Source organism: Strigops habroptila, chromosome 1 (genome assembly GCF_004027225.2).
Source record: "Strigops habroptila isolate Jane chromosome 1, bStrHab1.2.pri, whole genome shotgun sequence".
Taxonomy (NCBI): Eukaryota; Metazoa; Chordata; class Aves; order Psittaciformes; family Psittacidae; genus Strigops; species Strigops habroptila.
Window position 1 is genome coordinate 113109879 of NC_044277.2, and position 12907 is coordinate 113122785.

General features: G+C 44.3%; 1 protein-coding gene across 5 annotated transcripts in view; it reads right to left on the reverse strand.

The window, feature by feature from the left end:
- LOC115607365 (supervillin-like) overlaps nucleotides 1-9811 on the reverse strand; it is a 138686-nt gene extending 128875 nt beyond the window's left edge. The window contains exon 1 of one of the 5 annotated variants that reach the window (XM_030484682.1): nucleotides 9435-9811. The gene's annotated coding sequence lies outside the window, so the exon portion shown is untranslated. The remainder of the gene's footprint in view (nucleotides 1-9434) is intronic. The other 4 variants (XM_030484721.1, XM_030484714.1, XM_030484691.1 and 1 more) reach the window with 4 other exon arrangements.
- Nucleotides 9812-12907: the final 3096 nt, after the last annotated feature.

Genomic DNA, 12907 nt, shown 5'->3' on the forward strand with positions numbered 1-12907 from the left:
CACCTCCTGGGAGCCCAGAAAGAGTCTAACCAAACACTGCTTTAAAGATTTCTTTTAAAAGGCTACTAGGTCAAGACTCCAATAGTAAAGTCAGACGAAACAAAATCACTGGTATCTTCTTTTTTGCAGCTCCCTACTGGAAGGAGGATTAGGTTCCCAAACCAAGGAATGGAAATTTATATCTCACCTGGAATGTTTCATCTGCCATCCCCTGCCCACACAAATGCCTTCAAGTTGTCTGTGGCTGTACTATCCCAGCAGGATACACTACACAGTGCATTTCAGACATGAAGTTTATTACAGAAGTATTAGCTGAGCACTCCCCTCTTAAACCACAAGTTTTAAGATCCTGAAATGCATATCTAGCAGTAGCTAGTTATGCTCTTAGCTTTTAATAATATAAATCCTTGAAAGTTGTTTAGCTGGGTTCAGTGCCACTTAAGTTCAGAGTTCATTTTATTCAACATAATTTAATTTCAAGCTAGAAGAATCAAACTTGCATTCCATACCACAAATCCATATAAACAACTTATTTTCATACTCCAGGCTTTTGCTTGCAATAGGAAGACAGACAGACTTTGCTGCCAACCCACAAAAACAACACAAAAATAGGCATTTGCATGCAAGTTGTAAAGTCAGGCATGCACCAAATATCATGGAGACAAGACAAACAAGTGTATTTAAGAAAGAAACAAATCCTTTGTCTGTCAACTATTGGCACTCTACAATATAACAGGAAGGAAGAGGACGGGCACTGGGGAGAGCATCCAGGAGAGGTTTGATGCAATCCCATGGTCAGGCTGTTTACAGAGTTCTGGGGAGTCTTTGCTCTCTGAGCTTTGCAAGGGTCAAGTTTTGTAGAAATGCCTTTGAAGTAATATTTGTCACAGTGTATGCTTTAAACCACAAATGATAAAATACTCTAACTCAAGTAATTTAAGCCTAAAGCCAACAGTGTGATCTGATCAGGAATACATAAGCTAAGCAGTCTTGTGTTGTAAGACAGGAGAAGAAACAGCTACTTTTTAGCAGTTAACACATAAATGCTGGTTACAGATGGGAGTGAGCCCCACATGGAGTGCAGAAACAAGGCAAAGCATCCAGAACACAAGTAACTGTAACAGGCAACCATAATAACAGCAACCTAACTAAGCCAGTTCCTTACTGATCAGTATTACCTCAGTAAATACACTTTGTTTTCTTTGTGTAATTTTGTTCATTATTTAAACTTTTGCTTCAGTAAGCTTCTTTCCAGCTCTTGAATCTTTCCAGTGATAGAGACAATTGTGTGCAAGCAGGCTCTGGGGTGCCATACACATGGCTGATCAGCTATATACAGGGCAGAGTCATGAACCCCACAACCTGGGAGACGACAGGCACCCAAGCTCACCAGTGTGCAGGACAACTCATGGTAAGAGCTGCAATGACCACCCTGGGGAGAAACAAATTGCACAAGTTAGAGATGACAACTCTTATCCCACATCAGCCTGCGGCTTTGGGAAGCAGCTCTACCTGCCACTGCTCTATTTCTGTCTTTAAATTAACACATAATGTAATTTTTAGTTTCAGAGAGCAGTGGAAGAGTCAGTGAAGTGAAGCAGGCAAAGCAGCACTTACCACTAGCTGTGCAAAGGAAATCATTAACAACAGCAAAAGGAAACAAAGGTTGAAGGGATTAATTCAAGTTATATTTTCAGAACAGCAATTTCCCTGCTGCTGGAAATGCTGCTCTCCTGTGCAATCCACAAGGTCTCCTCCTCCGCTAAGCCTTACGGTTGTCAGTTTTCCTGGAGGTGGAAGGCATTGGACAGACATGTCTTTAAATTGGCCGGGAAGCCAATTTCAGTTTAGAGGAAATTTTAAAATAAATATTTTCCCCTGTAGGGGATGGAGCAAATTTAAGCCAACTTAACAATGTTGACAGAACCTTTCATTTAAAAGAAAGAGGAAAAAAAAAAAAAAAACAACAAACTAATAGATTTCTCCAATGCTCTATTTTTATGCCTTTACAGAACTTCAACCAACTTAGTTAAGAACAGTTTTTGGAGGTGGGTGCTTTTAAACATGTTTAGCAATTTACTGCCATTTAAAGTCTTATCACTTGACTTCCCACCACCTTCCATGAGAAATAAGTATTTGTTTCTCCCAAAGCCTTTAATAATTGAACATCTCTTAATAGTCAGATACTGTCCTCCTCCTCTGCTCAGCTGAGGGCAAACCAATCCCTCCTTACTTTCATACTTCTCAAATTCCACTGCTCCCAATCTTCTCTATGTCCATTCCCAACCAAAGGGGTTTATAAATTAACCAGCAGCACTTAAAACAAACAAACAAAAAAAAAAAAAACACAACCACCCAAAAAATAAAGAAAATTAAGAAGTACTCCCTAAGTTTCTCTGTGACAGGTGTTCCTCCTCCATTCCCCAACAACCTCTCCCTGCCTTCAGTATCACACTCGGTTGTCTTCCTCTATTTCTGAAGTGTGTCTTGAAGTCTGCTGTTCTGGACGAGAACCCATTATCTGTTCTCTGAAGAACTTTTCATACATGTAGCTATTGAATCCAGAATTCATTTTTACATTTTTGGTATTAAAGCTAAGCTAACATCCATGACTTTGCTCAACTAATGTAACTAAGTATCTAATATGCTCATTTCAAACTATAAGCCTGTATTTCTGCTATGACTTTAGACAAATACTGATTCAGTACTCCAACACTCACTCCGAAAGAGTAATTTTCCAGAAGACAAGAGCAAGCATCTGGCCAAAGACAGTGTTTCAACTTCTTTTAAGACACTAGCATTAGAATGGAAATTTCAAACTCAGCTATTTGGAGATATGAAAAACAGATCCTGAAATATGCTACCTTAAACCAAGAGACTTCTCTTTATGTTTCTGTTTTGTTTTTACAGGGCAAGGCTCTATTATTAAGCCAGAGTCATCCTCTTATTAGCATAATTTAGGTAGTATTGACGTTTAACATGAACACAAAAGCTACAACCAGCTAGGACAGGGTAGGCCTGGCGAAAGGGGGAAGAAAAAAAAAGTAAGAAAAAAGAAATATAACTACAGTCACCTGAAAATTTCCTGTCTGAATAATAGGGTTTTCAGACCAGCTACAAGGGGTAACTAAGAGCCTGGGGCAGAGGCAGTCTTTTCTGTTATCAACTACAAGAATGCACAAGTCATTCCCTTTGCCATGAAATGATTCACACAGCCAGGAAAATTCAAATTTACACTCTTCAACTACAAACTGTATTAAATACGTTTTCAAAAAAATGCCCGATTTATCCCCTCAAATGGAGGTATGGAATACTAGTTAATGAAACCAGCCCAAGCCTCTGAAAATTTACCTTTATCACTATCTTTAACAATCTCTTACAGCAACAAAGTATATGCTCCCTCTGATCTAGAGTTTCAAACTGACATTGTATAACAGGTTAAGTGTTTAGAACAGTAACTTTAGTCATTAACAGAATGATTCCCCTTTTTTAAAGGTGCTTGAATCTGCTCTGTTCAAAACTTTGACTGAAATTCACCACAGGAAGATAGTCTGCCTTTTAAGTTCTGTATCTCCAGGGAGATGGATTATGGATTCACTGCTGCAGAAAAGAGGAGCTCAGCCACACAAAACCTTTTCCGGACATCTCCTATTCCTTTCATAGCAGGGCAGCAGGCTGGATGGAAAAAACCAGAAGGCACGGCTCAGCCTATGGTCCTCACCTGGGCTGAACACTGACAGATACAAGGCATTTCAGGGCCCCTATTCTTTCCTCAACATCTGATCTGAGCACTGCTGCCACCGAAATATAACTCAAGTTTCAAGCATCGGTAAATGAAAGGATTGGCTGACAAGAGAGCAGAGGATGCCTTGTTAAAACTGAGCATTGTTCAGAGAAGTGGGAAAACAAAAGAGCTGTTGGCATGGCTTTAAGGGGCACCTTTTCGTACCGCAGTTCTTCTGGATTAGCTGCTACCACAGGATGTGGACATTCATGTATACGTAAACACAACTGTACTTCACATTTGTGCCAAATCTAAGAAAGTAAGATTTTTATACAATCTGTCCAACTAGTGGCAATGAAAACTTTTGAGAACTTTTATACAGTAAGAACTGCCTGCTTTTCTTTTAGGTCCATTATAAGCAGGAGAGGGGCTCGCAGCACCTAGCATTTAACAAGAAGTCAATTTTATCTCCACTTAACACCAGAGAAACAAATGCAGCTACAGTTGCCTGTATTAAGCAGCTGGCAAGCTCAGAGATGGAAAAGTTGTGGAACAGCTGGGGAATGCGAGACCCTTTTGAACAGGCTGCTATGTGATCCAAAATAATGGTACGTGTTTACACACAACACAATGGCAGCAACAGCCAAATGCAGGTCTGGCGAATGCACTACAGCTGCTCCTTCCCCCAGACAAGGCACAGCAAGGAGATACAAAAGAGTTCATATTCACAGAAATATGGCTTTCATCTTAAAAGGCAGCAGTCTGATTTCCAAAATAGACAGCTGGCCCTCCAACTGCACTAAACCATACAAGATTCTGTATTAGAAGCTACCCTTTATAACAGGTCTGGATTAAGATCATAGAGCTTTCCAAACTGCTGCTAGTTTACCACCAACAGTTTCCAACAATGCATTATTCAGACAAACACGTTGACATCTAACATACATACAAAAAAACCTTCTCTCGTGACAGTATTTTCCAGCTAGCATTAGGAAGACAGCCATATACAAGCTCTTAATATAGACACTGACTACACAGAAGTTAGCGTTCAGTGTGCTAGAAAGGAGGGTTTGAATAAACATGGGCTACTTTACAGTTTTTTTACAGCAGTGTTGCACATTGATGTAAAAGTCAGTTGGCACTTGGAAGACAATACATCCCACTGCTTACACATAGGCAGGGGGACAGCCCTTGTTTGCTGCTGCTTATGCAGTGACTGAGAGCATGTTGCAAGGAGCACATGCTTGTTTCACAACAGACACCTGAAAACAACACAGTTTTGTATATGGCCTTGCACAAAAATTGCATCACCCTATTTCGAGTGATCTTACCAGTTTTCAAGTCTTAGAAGCACAGTATCAGTGGTACCATCTGTCTTGCTCAAGACAAACCATGATTAAATAGTGCTAACAAACTGGCTACTACTTTATACTGCAACTGCACTACTCCTAATTTTGCTAGGCACCAAAACAGAGTTAGTAATGGAACATTTCAACCCACTGCATCTTGATCAAAAATAGTATAATTCAAAAGAAACATTTTTTGACTGAGAGAAGGAGATGGCATTGAAAGATTTCCTCTTCTACCTCCTCTGCACATAGCCATTAATGTTACAATCCCAGTTAAGAGCTATTCAGAATATGATAGCTAAAACTGGACAAAGACAGCTGTAATAGCAACAATAAGAGATGCAGGCACGTTTTTTTATCATCTCCTTCATTTTTACAAAGAAAAATGCCACTAATAGCCATTGTAGAAAGAAGGATTTTGAAATATGGGTTGTAAGATTCTGTCTTGTAATTAATGGGGTTCTGTCAATGGTAAGCACATCTCTCAGCACACGTAAGCAACAAAAATGCCACATCTGTACGCTTCGATTTCAGGTTTCTGATACAGACTTCCTAGTGAAATCCATTTGGGAATTAAGCCGTATTTCTAAGAAATTACCCATATAAAGGGAATATACACACTGAATAAAGAAGAAAAATAAGTAGAGATTTGAATCATACTTCCACAAAAGATACTTCTGGTACCAAAACAGTAGTATTCTAAGCACTCTTCCTGCAGGCAAAGCAGTGACAGGAGCGCCTACCATCAGTAGAGGTAAGAGCACGGATCTGCTCTTGAGCTGCACTAACGCTGCATTTGTTAGGAACTGCTACAAGTGCTGCCACATTGTGGCAGAGGGAGCTATGGCTTGTATCCAAAAGAGACCTCAATATGAGCTCTAGAGCCCCACCAGGAGCTTTTTCTCCACGAGTTTTGAGCAAGTTCTGCTACCCAGATTCATCCAGGTTTGAGCACATCCCGCTATTCTAGCGTCCCTAAAGTCTTGTTCTCAAAACGAACAAAGGTAAGACTAGAAGCTCAAAACAAGCGCAGGACGTTGTGATGAGTTATGACACCAGTGAAGCAAACGGATTATTTTTAACAGTTACAGGTAACGCACTGACAGCCAACCTCATGAACAAGTGAGACTTGAATGATCTGGACTATTCAGCTGCACTGAACCTCTCCCATATTACCCTCCCTATGTACCATAATGATTACTCTTTCAACCAAGATCACAATAATAATTAAACAAACCCAAAACCAAATAAAAATAAAAAACCCACAAAAAGCCAAGGAACTCTAATTTCTCATCAATTAGTCTCCACTAAACTAATTACTACTTTAAAGGAGAAGGTATTTATCTTAAAATTCCAATGCTGTACTTAGCAGGTACAGACAAAATAAGTGCACTTGGAAATAATTCTTTGGTTCCACTCCCCTTCTTTGTAGTCAAATTATAAATTGTAGTTTATTTTCAATTGAAAGATCTACCAGGGTATTTGCGTGCATGGTTAGTTTCCATCTTTCTGAGTTCTTTTTAACAAGCATTTTAAACATGGATGTAAACTCAGCTCTTTCACAAAAGAATTACTGCTGTTATTTGCCACAGAGGAACTTAGAAAACTAATCTTCTAATAGCTTATTCCGGGTTTTACTATAACTGCACACAGATAAGGTTTTTAAAATTTTTTTAGGAAGTACATCTACACCAAAGTTTACTTGTCATAACAGAAATTTCCCTACCATGTAGATCTCCTGACAGCCATGTCCCAACAGGCTCCAAATCGTTTACACACATACCAAGTATTGTTCAAAGCAGACTTGCTTTAAGCAAGATTAAATACCTGTTCAGTTTGAACTGTCCCAGTGCCAGGATAAACTACACTAAACTAGTTCAGACAGTTATCCCGCTGGGCACCAATGGCCTTTGAAACTCCAAGTACCCCAGAATCTGGCTGCTTCTGGGAATTATGCCAGGAGCTGTGGGATAGCTCTCCGCAGAGGACATTACAAATTAAATATTTTAGAAGTGTGCTTGTGTTTACATGGAGCAAGGCTGCAACAGTTCAGCATATGAGTCAGCATGGTTTGCATCCACACAGAACTGAGCAGTGCAGTTGGGAACTATAAATTTTCCAGGGAAACAAAGAGCATGAAATGATTCCCCCAGGGGATTACAGTCAGGCTGCACCAAGCAGAAGCTAACACTCACCTGAAGACAGGAATTCTGTTCAGAACTTTACTGCTGAAAAGCCCATGATTTTCCTGTGGCAATTTTAGAAGTTTCTACACAGAACAGATACTTTGGTCCTGCCTGTATCAGAGAGGTTAATTATGGTGTTATGGCCAGATAAATTTACAGGCACACACCTCCACACTAGGATACAGCTCTTCAAGTCTTGTAATTAACACTCAACTCACTTAAAGTGAAAGCTGAAGCATATTTCCTATCAGGATAGCAAAGAAAAATTCTGAATGCATCTCTCAATACAGTAACATCCAACAAAGTCTTCAGACAGGTAAGCAAAGCAGAACTTAAAAAGGGCAAACTAGTGTAGTGCACCTCACCATGCTGTTACCTATGGACTGATGCACCTTTTCAGTGATGCTTCAAGAGCCACAGGAAAACAGGATGACATATCAAACCTCTAAACACCCCACCAGGGAAGCTGTAAGGCCTGTGTTTCAGGAGCTGACCACGTTAGCACTGTTCCTTCCTCTTGCCTCCACAACAGGCACCTCCGTCTCGTGGAGGCTTGGCACACATCATCAAGAAACCAGGACCGTTTCTGTGAAAACACAGGCTGCACCTCTACTGATGTTTGCAAAGGGCAGCACACAGCCAGAGGTCAGCATATCCTCATCTTGAACTGCACTTTCAGGTCAGCGGTAATGACACCTCAACGTAGTAACACTGGACACCGTTCTGTTGTCATAAACCTCACTAACCACGTGAATCAGTCAAGAGAGGTTTCCATTTTCAAGTGGCTTTTGTTTTCATTTTGAACACAAGAGATTAAGATAATTACAGGCTGGGAACATTTTTCAGTATGATATAGTTTGGTTTACTCTTAAAGAAACACACTTGCCACAATAAAAATAACCAGACTCATTCAGAACATTTTCCATAAGCTATGAGAGAGGCTGTTCGCACACCCAGAACTACCTACCTACCTACCAGGATAAGAGTGCTGCCTTTCAGCACAAGATGTTATCTGACTTGAGATCAGTCTGTGATGACACTAACAACTGCTAGAGATCCAGAAACAGTATAAAGACTAAATGAATAATTTTCACTTCCTATTTGCTTCCCAGGCCTCATGCTGCTGCCCCCTGCCAAGTAATAAACTCGAGTACACTCACTCTTTGCAAGACCACTTAAGTCTCTCTTAAGAGAGTCATAATCCACCATCATGTGCAGACTTTAAGAAGCATTATTAGTAAAACAGATCCAAAGGTGTCATTAAGTAGTCAGCTCTGCAGCACTGGGTATCCATGCTCTATGTAAAACCCTACAAGCACTGCACTCATAACTATCAGCATACCCTACTCATTTTTTTCCTATTAATCACAATACTTCATTGTTTCCTCCCTTTCTAAGCATATAATCGTTTTCTGGGGTTCGGGCAAGAGTCTGAGCAAGCTGCAACCCCACTACTGACCCATTTAAGCCAGGGAAGGTAAGTACTCAACCTCTCCAGACCAGCTACTGGGCTGTGGGCCAAAGAGGTTCCGTGCATACTACTTGTACCTGTTGATTTCCCCAGCCTTTCCCACTATCCCACTGTGCTGTAACCAACCAGCATCATAAACTCCCTCTTTCTTTACACCACACGTGCACGCTACTGCTGCCGATGCCTTTTTCTTCCTCCAACTGAAAGAAGAGACAAAACTCCTTCACAAATGCCTCAGCCCCGCTGCAGAGCAGCCCTTGCTGCGAGGGCAGAGCCCCCTCTGCCGCGCCTCCCCCTCACTGCTCCCGCCAGCCCCGAGCCCGTCCCGCCGCTCCCCTCCGCCGGCACCTGGGTGAACCGTGCGGGGGACCCCGCGGCGTGTGCTGCCGCTTGGCAGCAGGTGCGGGAACCCGCGGCGAGGACCCGCGGCCGGCAAGCAGGGCGCCAGCCCTTCATCCCTCCCCGTGCTGAGGGAGAGCGCACAAAGCCGGCTGACAGCTCGGCCCCGGGCGGGAACAACGCGGGGAAGTTTCGTGCAGCATCTTCCCGACGGAAACCCGCTCCTCGGGCGAGCGGGGCGCCCGCGGCGACTCTTCAGAGGCGGCTGCCGTGCCCCGGGAGCAGCGCCCGCCCCGACCCCGCGAGAGCTTCCCTGCCATGGGGAAGGAGCGGCGAGCGCGGCGGCGGCCACCGCCACCACTCACCTCACAGCCGGCGGCGCGGGGGAGCCACAGCCTCCGGCGGCAGCGGCGACCTCGGTCGGTCGGCCGGTCGGTCAGTCCGCCCCTGCAGCCGGCCGGCGGGGCGGAGTGGGGCGGGGGAAGCGGCGCGGCCCCCCGCTGCAGGGGGCCGCCTCCTCGGCTCGCCGGGGCGGGGCGGGGCCGCGCCCCTCGCCTCGCCTCGCCTCGCCTCGCCTCGCCTCGCCTCGCCTCAGCGCCCCGGCGCGAGCGTGCGCGGGCGCGCTCGGGAAGACCCACGCGGGGAGCAGCGGCCGCGCGGCGACACGCGGCCCCACGCGGGACGGGGCGGGACGCGACGCGACGCGCCCCTCGCGCCGGCCACGCCCCCGCGCCCCCCGCCCGGCTCGCCCCGCTTCCGCGCTCCTCCTGGAGGCGCTGCTCCACTCCTTAAAGGGGCCGCGCCCGGCGGGGCGGGTGAAGGGTCTCGCCGGGTGACCCGCGCTGGCGGCTGCGCCAGGGGCATGTATCGCCCCGGCGGGGTCACCTGCCGAGCGGCACCGGCGCTGGGGTGAAGCCCTTGAGCGGAGACCGAGGTAACGGAGCGGCACCAGCTCGTCCTCGCCGCTCGGACCGCAGCCGGCGGCCGTGCGAGGCCGGGGTTCTACGGACGCCCGAGGGAAGTGCTGGGCCCTTCCTCAGGGCCGTCCGTGCTGGCCCCGGAGTGCCGCTCCTCGAGTGAGCGCCGCAGTGAGCCGGGATGCTGCGGGTGTCAAGGCGAACGTCGCAGCACATCCGTTCCGTGGAGAGAGAGTCGGTGGCAGATGGGCTTCAGACCGCAGCTTGGCCAGCCGGGAGCGCGGGGAGGCGTCGTGCCTGGGACCTGACCTGCCATATCATTGAACCGTGACGGCCTCTCCAGCCAACACGTTGAAGTGTGGTGGGAGCTTTTGGGCCCCTTCCACCATGCCTGGCCAAAAGAATATTTAATTATTTATATAAAGGGGACGAGGCCCCAACGAGCGCGCTCCAGTGCGGCAAAGGAGCTAGGCAGGCCTCAACAGCATCGCTCTTGTGTTAGAATGAATATGTGGATGGCTCCTACATTAGCAACACTTCTGGACAGTGTTCCTCTGTAGTGTACAGTCAGAGCTGTAGGACTTTGTCTCTTTATTAACTCGTACAACCCTTCCAGGTTATCTCAACCAAATTGCAGAGTTTGCTCCTGCTGGGCTGGAGCAGATCCTGGGAGGATCCTGGAGAGGAGAGCAATTCAGTGATTGTCCTGCTTTCTCCCTATGACTCGGACCACATGGGGTAAAAGCTGGGGGAAGCCGAAATGCATCACCACTTTTTAAAGGGAGAAACTTCCCCCCCTCTCCCCCTCCCCCAGATGCACATGTTTAAAATCAAGGCATCATTAGGAAGGTGGAGGAAGTATGATTATGATGTTGTAGACCTCACCTCAGTGGTGCATTAAAGGTATTTGTCCACACAGTAAAAGGGAAACAGAGCATTTAGATTTTATGATACTTAACAGAATGTTAAATTGTCCTTTTATCTTCCTTTCACTTTAATCTTTTACTTTAGACAAACATTTTTCTAAGTGAATTACGTGGAGCATTCAATTCCTGCTTCACTTGATGAGATCTTACAAAGCAGCCTGAAACATGACCACCGCACGTACCACAGAGAATTACCAAAAGAGGACTCGTTTGAAGGATACGTTAAACCTGAGGACTTAGGTAGAGAACATATGGAAGTGAACAGAATACATGCTTCTGTTTCATTCAGTTGCATATGCAAGAGCAGAGCCATCTTCTCCGTATCTGTGTGAAGTCTCTGCAGAGAAATAGGAGAAAATATTAAGGTGTGGAAACATGCTAAGAGGAGGCAAACCTAAAAACTTTCACATCAACACCCAACAAATATTTCACAAGGCACACTACAAAGTATCTTTGTCTGCAGGACTACAGCAGCTTTGTGCTCTAGATGAGTTCAGAACTGAATATTGAGGGCTTAGTTTGAAATGTTGCTGGGGTTTATAGCTTTGTGGCAGGCAGAGATTTCTTAATTGCAGGATAATGATGTGGTGTGGGCGCATGCCTTTTGCCTAGTGGTTATGAATTATTTTGTGGAGATACATGAAACCCACATCAAATAGAAGCATAGACATGTCCTTCCAGTCTGATTGAGGGGGAAAACAAAGAAAGCTAGCATGGAAAGGAGGCATAAACCAAAGCAAGGTTAAAAACCTTGGATGAAAAAGTGGCCTCAAAAAGTATAGTTTATTCTGCTGCCTTTCCATGAAATTTGTCCTGCTGTCCAGCATCCCTATTTGAAACTATCAAAGTCCTTCCCTTTCCTTAAGGAAAGAAAGGCAGCACCTTATCACTAGAATTGTCGAAGTTTAGAGATGGAATTCTGATCCTGCAAAAAGTGCCCTGTAACACAAGCCTGAGAGAATTGTCTGAGTGGAGGGGAGAAAAAAGTAATTAAAATGTTAAATTTGCCTTTGTTGTGACTGTCATGATGCTGTACCTATTTGTTTTCAAATATCAGAATGGTTTCTTGATGGAACTTTCACAGCTGGAAACCTGCAACCTATTCAGCAAGAACTCTGTTTTCACCCTCGTTCAGAACTGATCTGTCTGTCTGGATTTAGCTTTAGGCACAGTCCTTGTAATCTCCTGCAAACTTAATCCATGATCCAGATACATGATTATTTCAAATTTACATTTAAAAAGGAATAAAAGATTGATTTGAATTCCAAGGGAGTAGAGGGAAGTACAATTACGTTGTTCAATCTTTTGTTCCCAGAAAAAACGGCAAAGAATTAAGATTACTAAAGAAGTATAATTTGGGTCAGACCAACCATCTTAATCCATGTCAGTTAAAAAGATGTTTTTCCCCACTTTTTTAAAGTGTTAGACACAAGCATGTTTGATTTATGATGGGAGTCAAAAACATCTGTAATGTAGGGCACAAGCAAATGCTTATTTAAACAATGGGGATCCCTGGGGGGGATATAGGAAAGAAATGACATTCTTTGCAAAAGAATTCAGTGTTTTTCACTCTGTGAAGTATTTTGCTTTGTTTTGAAAAGTACTCTGCAGAAGACATAACAACTCAACCTATTATAAAGGAGTCCAGCAACTTTCACCTTTATGTGACTGGTATGAATATGAACCAGGATAGCACCGATGAAATACTGTTAGTGTTTGCTTGCCTTAGAGTGACCTGCGTGAAAAAATTGGTCATCTCATTCTCATTGGCAGCATGAAAGTATTCACATCTTAAAAACATTTGGAACTAGTTGGCAGTCTGAGTTGGTTGTCTGTGCTCAGGATTAGCTCTGATTTCAGGAATTATTTTAGCTTCTGGTACAAACCCACTGTAGATAAAGTTGTGCAAATTGTGATATTCACTGCTGTGTACCATTTGATGTGGGGACTAGTTCTAACTGCAGATGAGGCTGAAGGAAAGGAATCAGTTCCCAA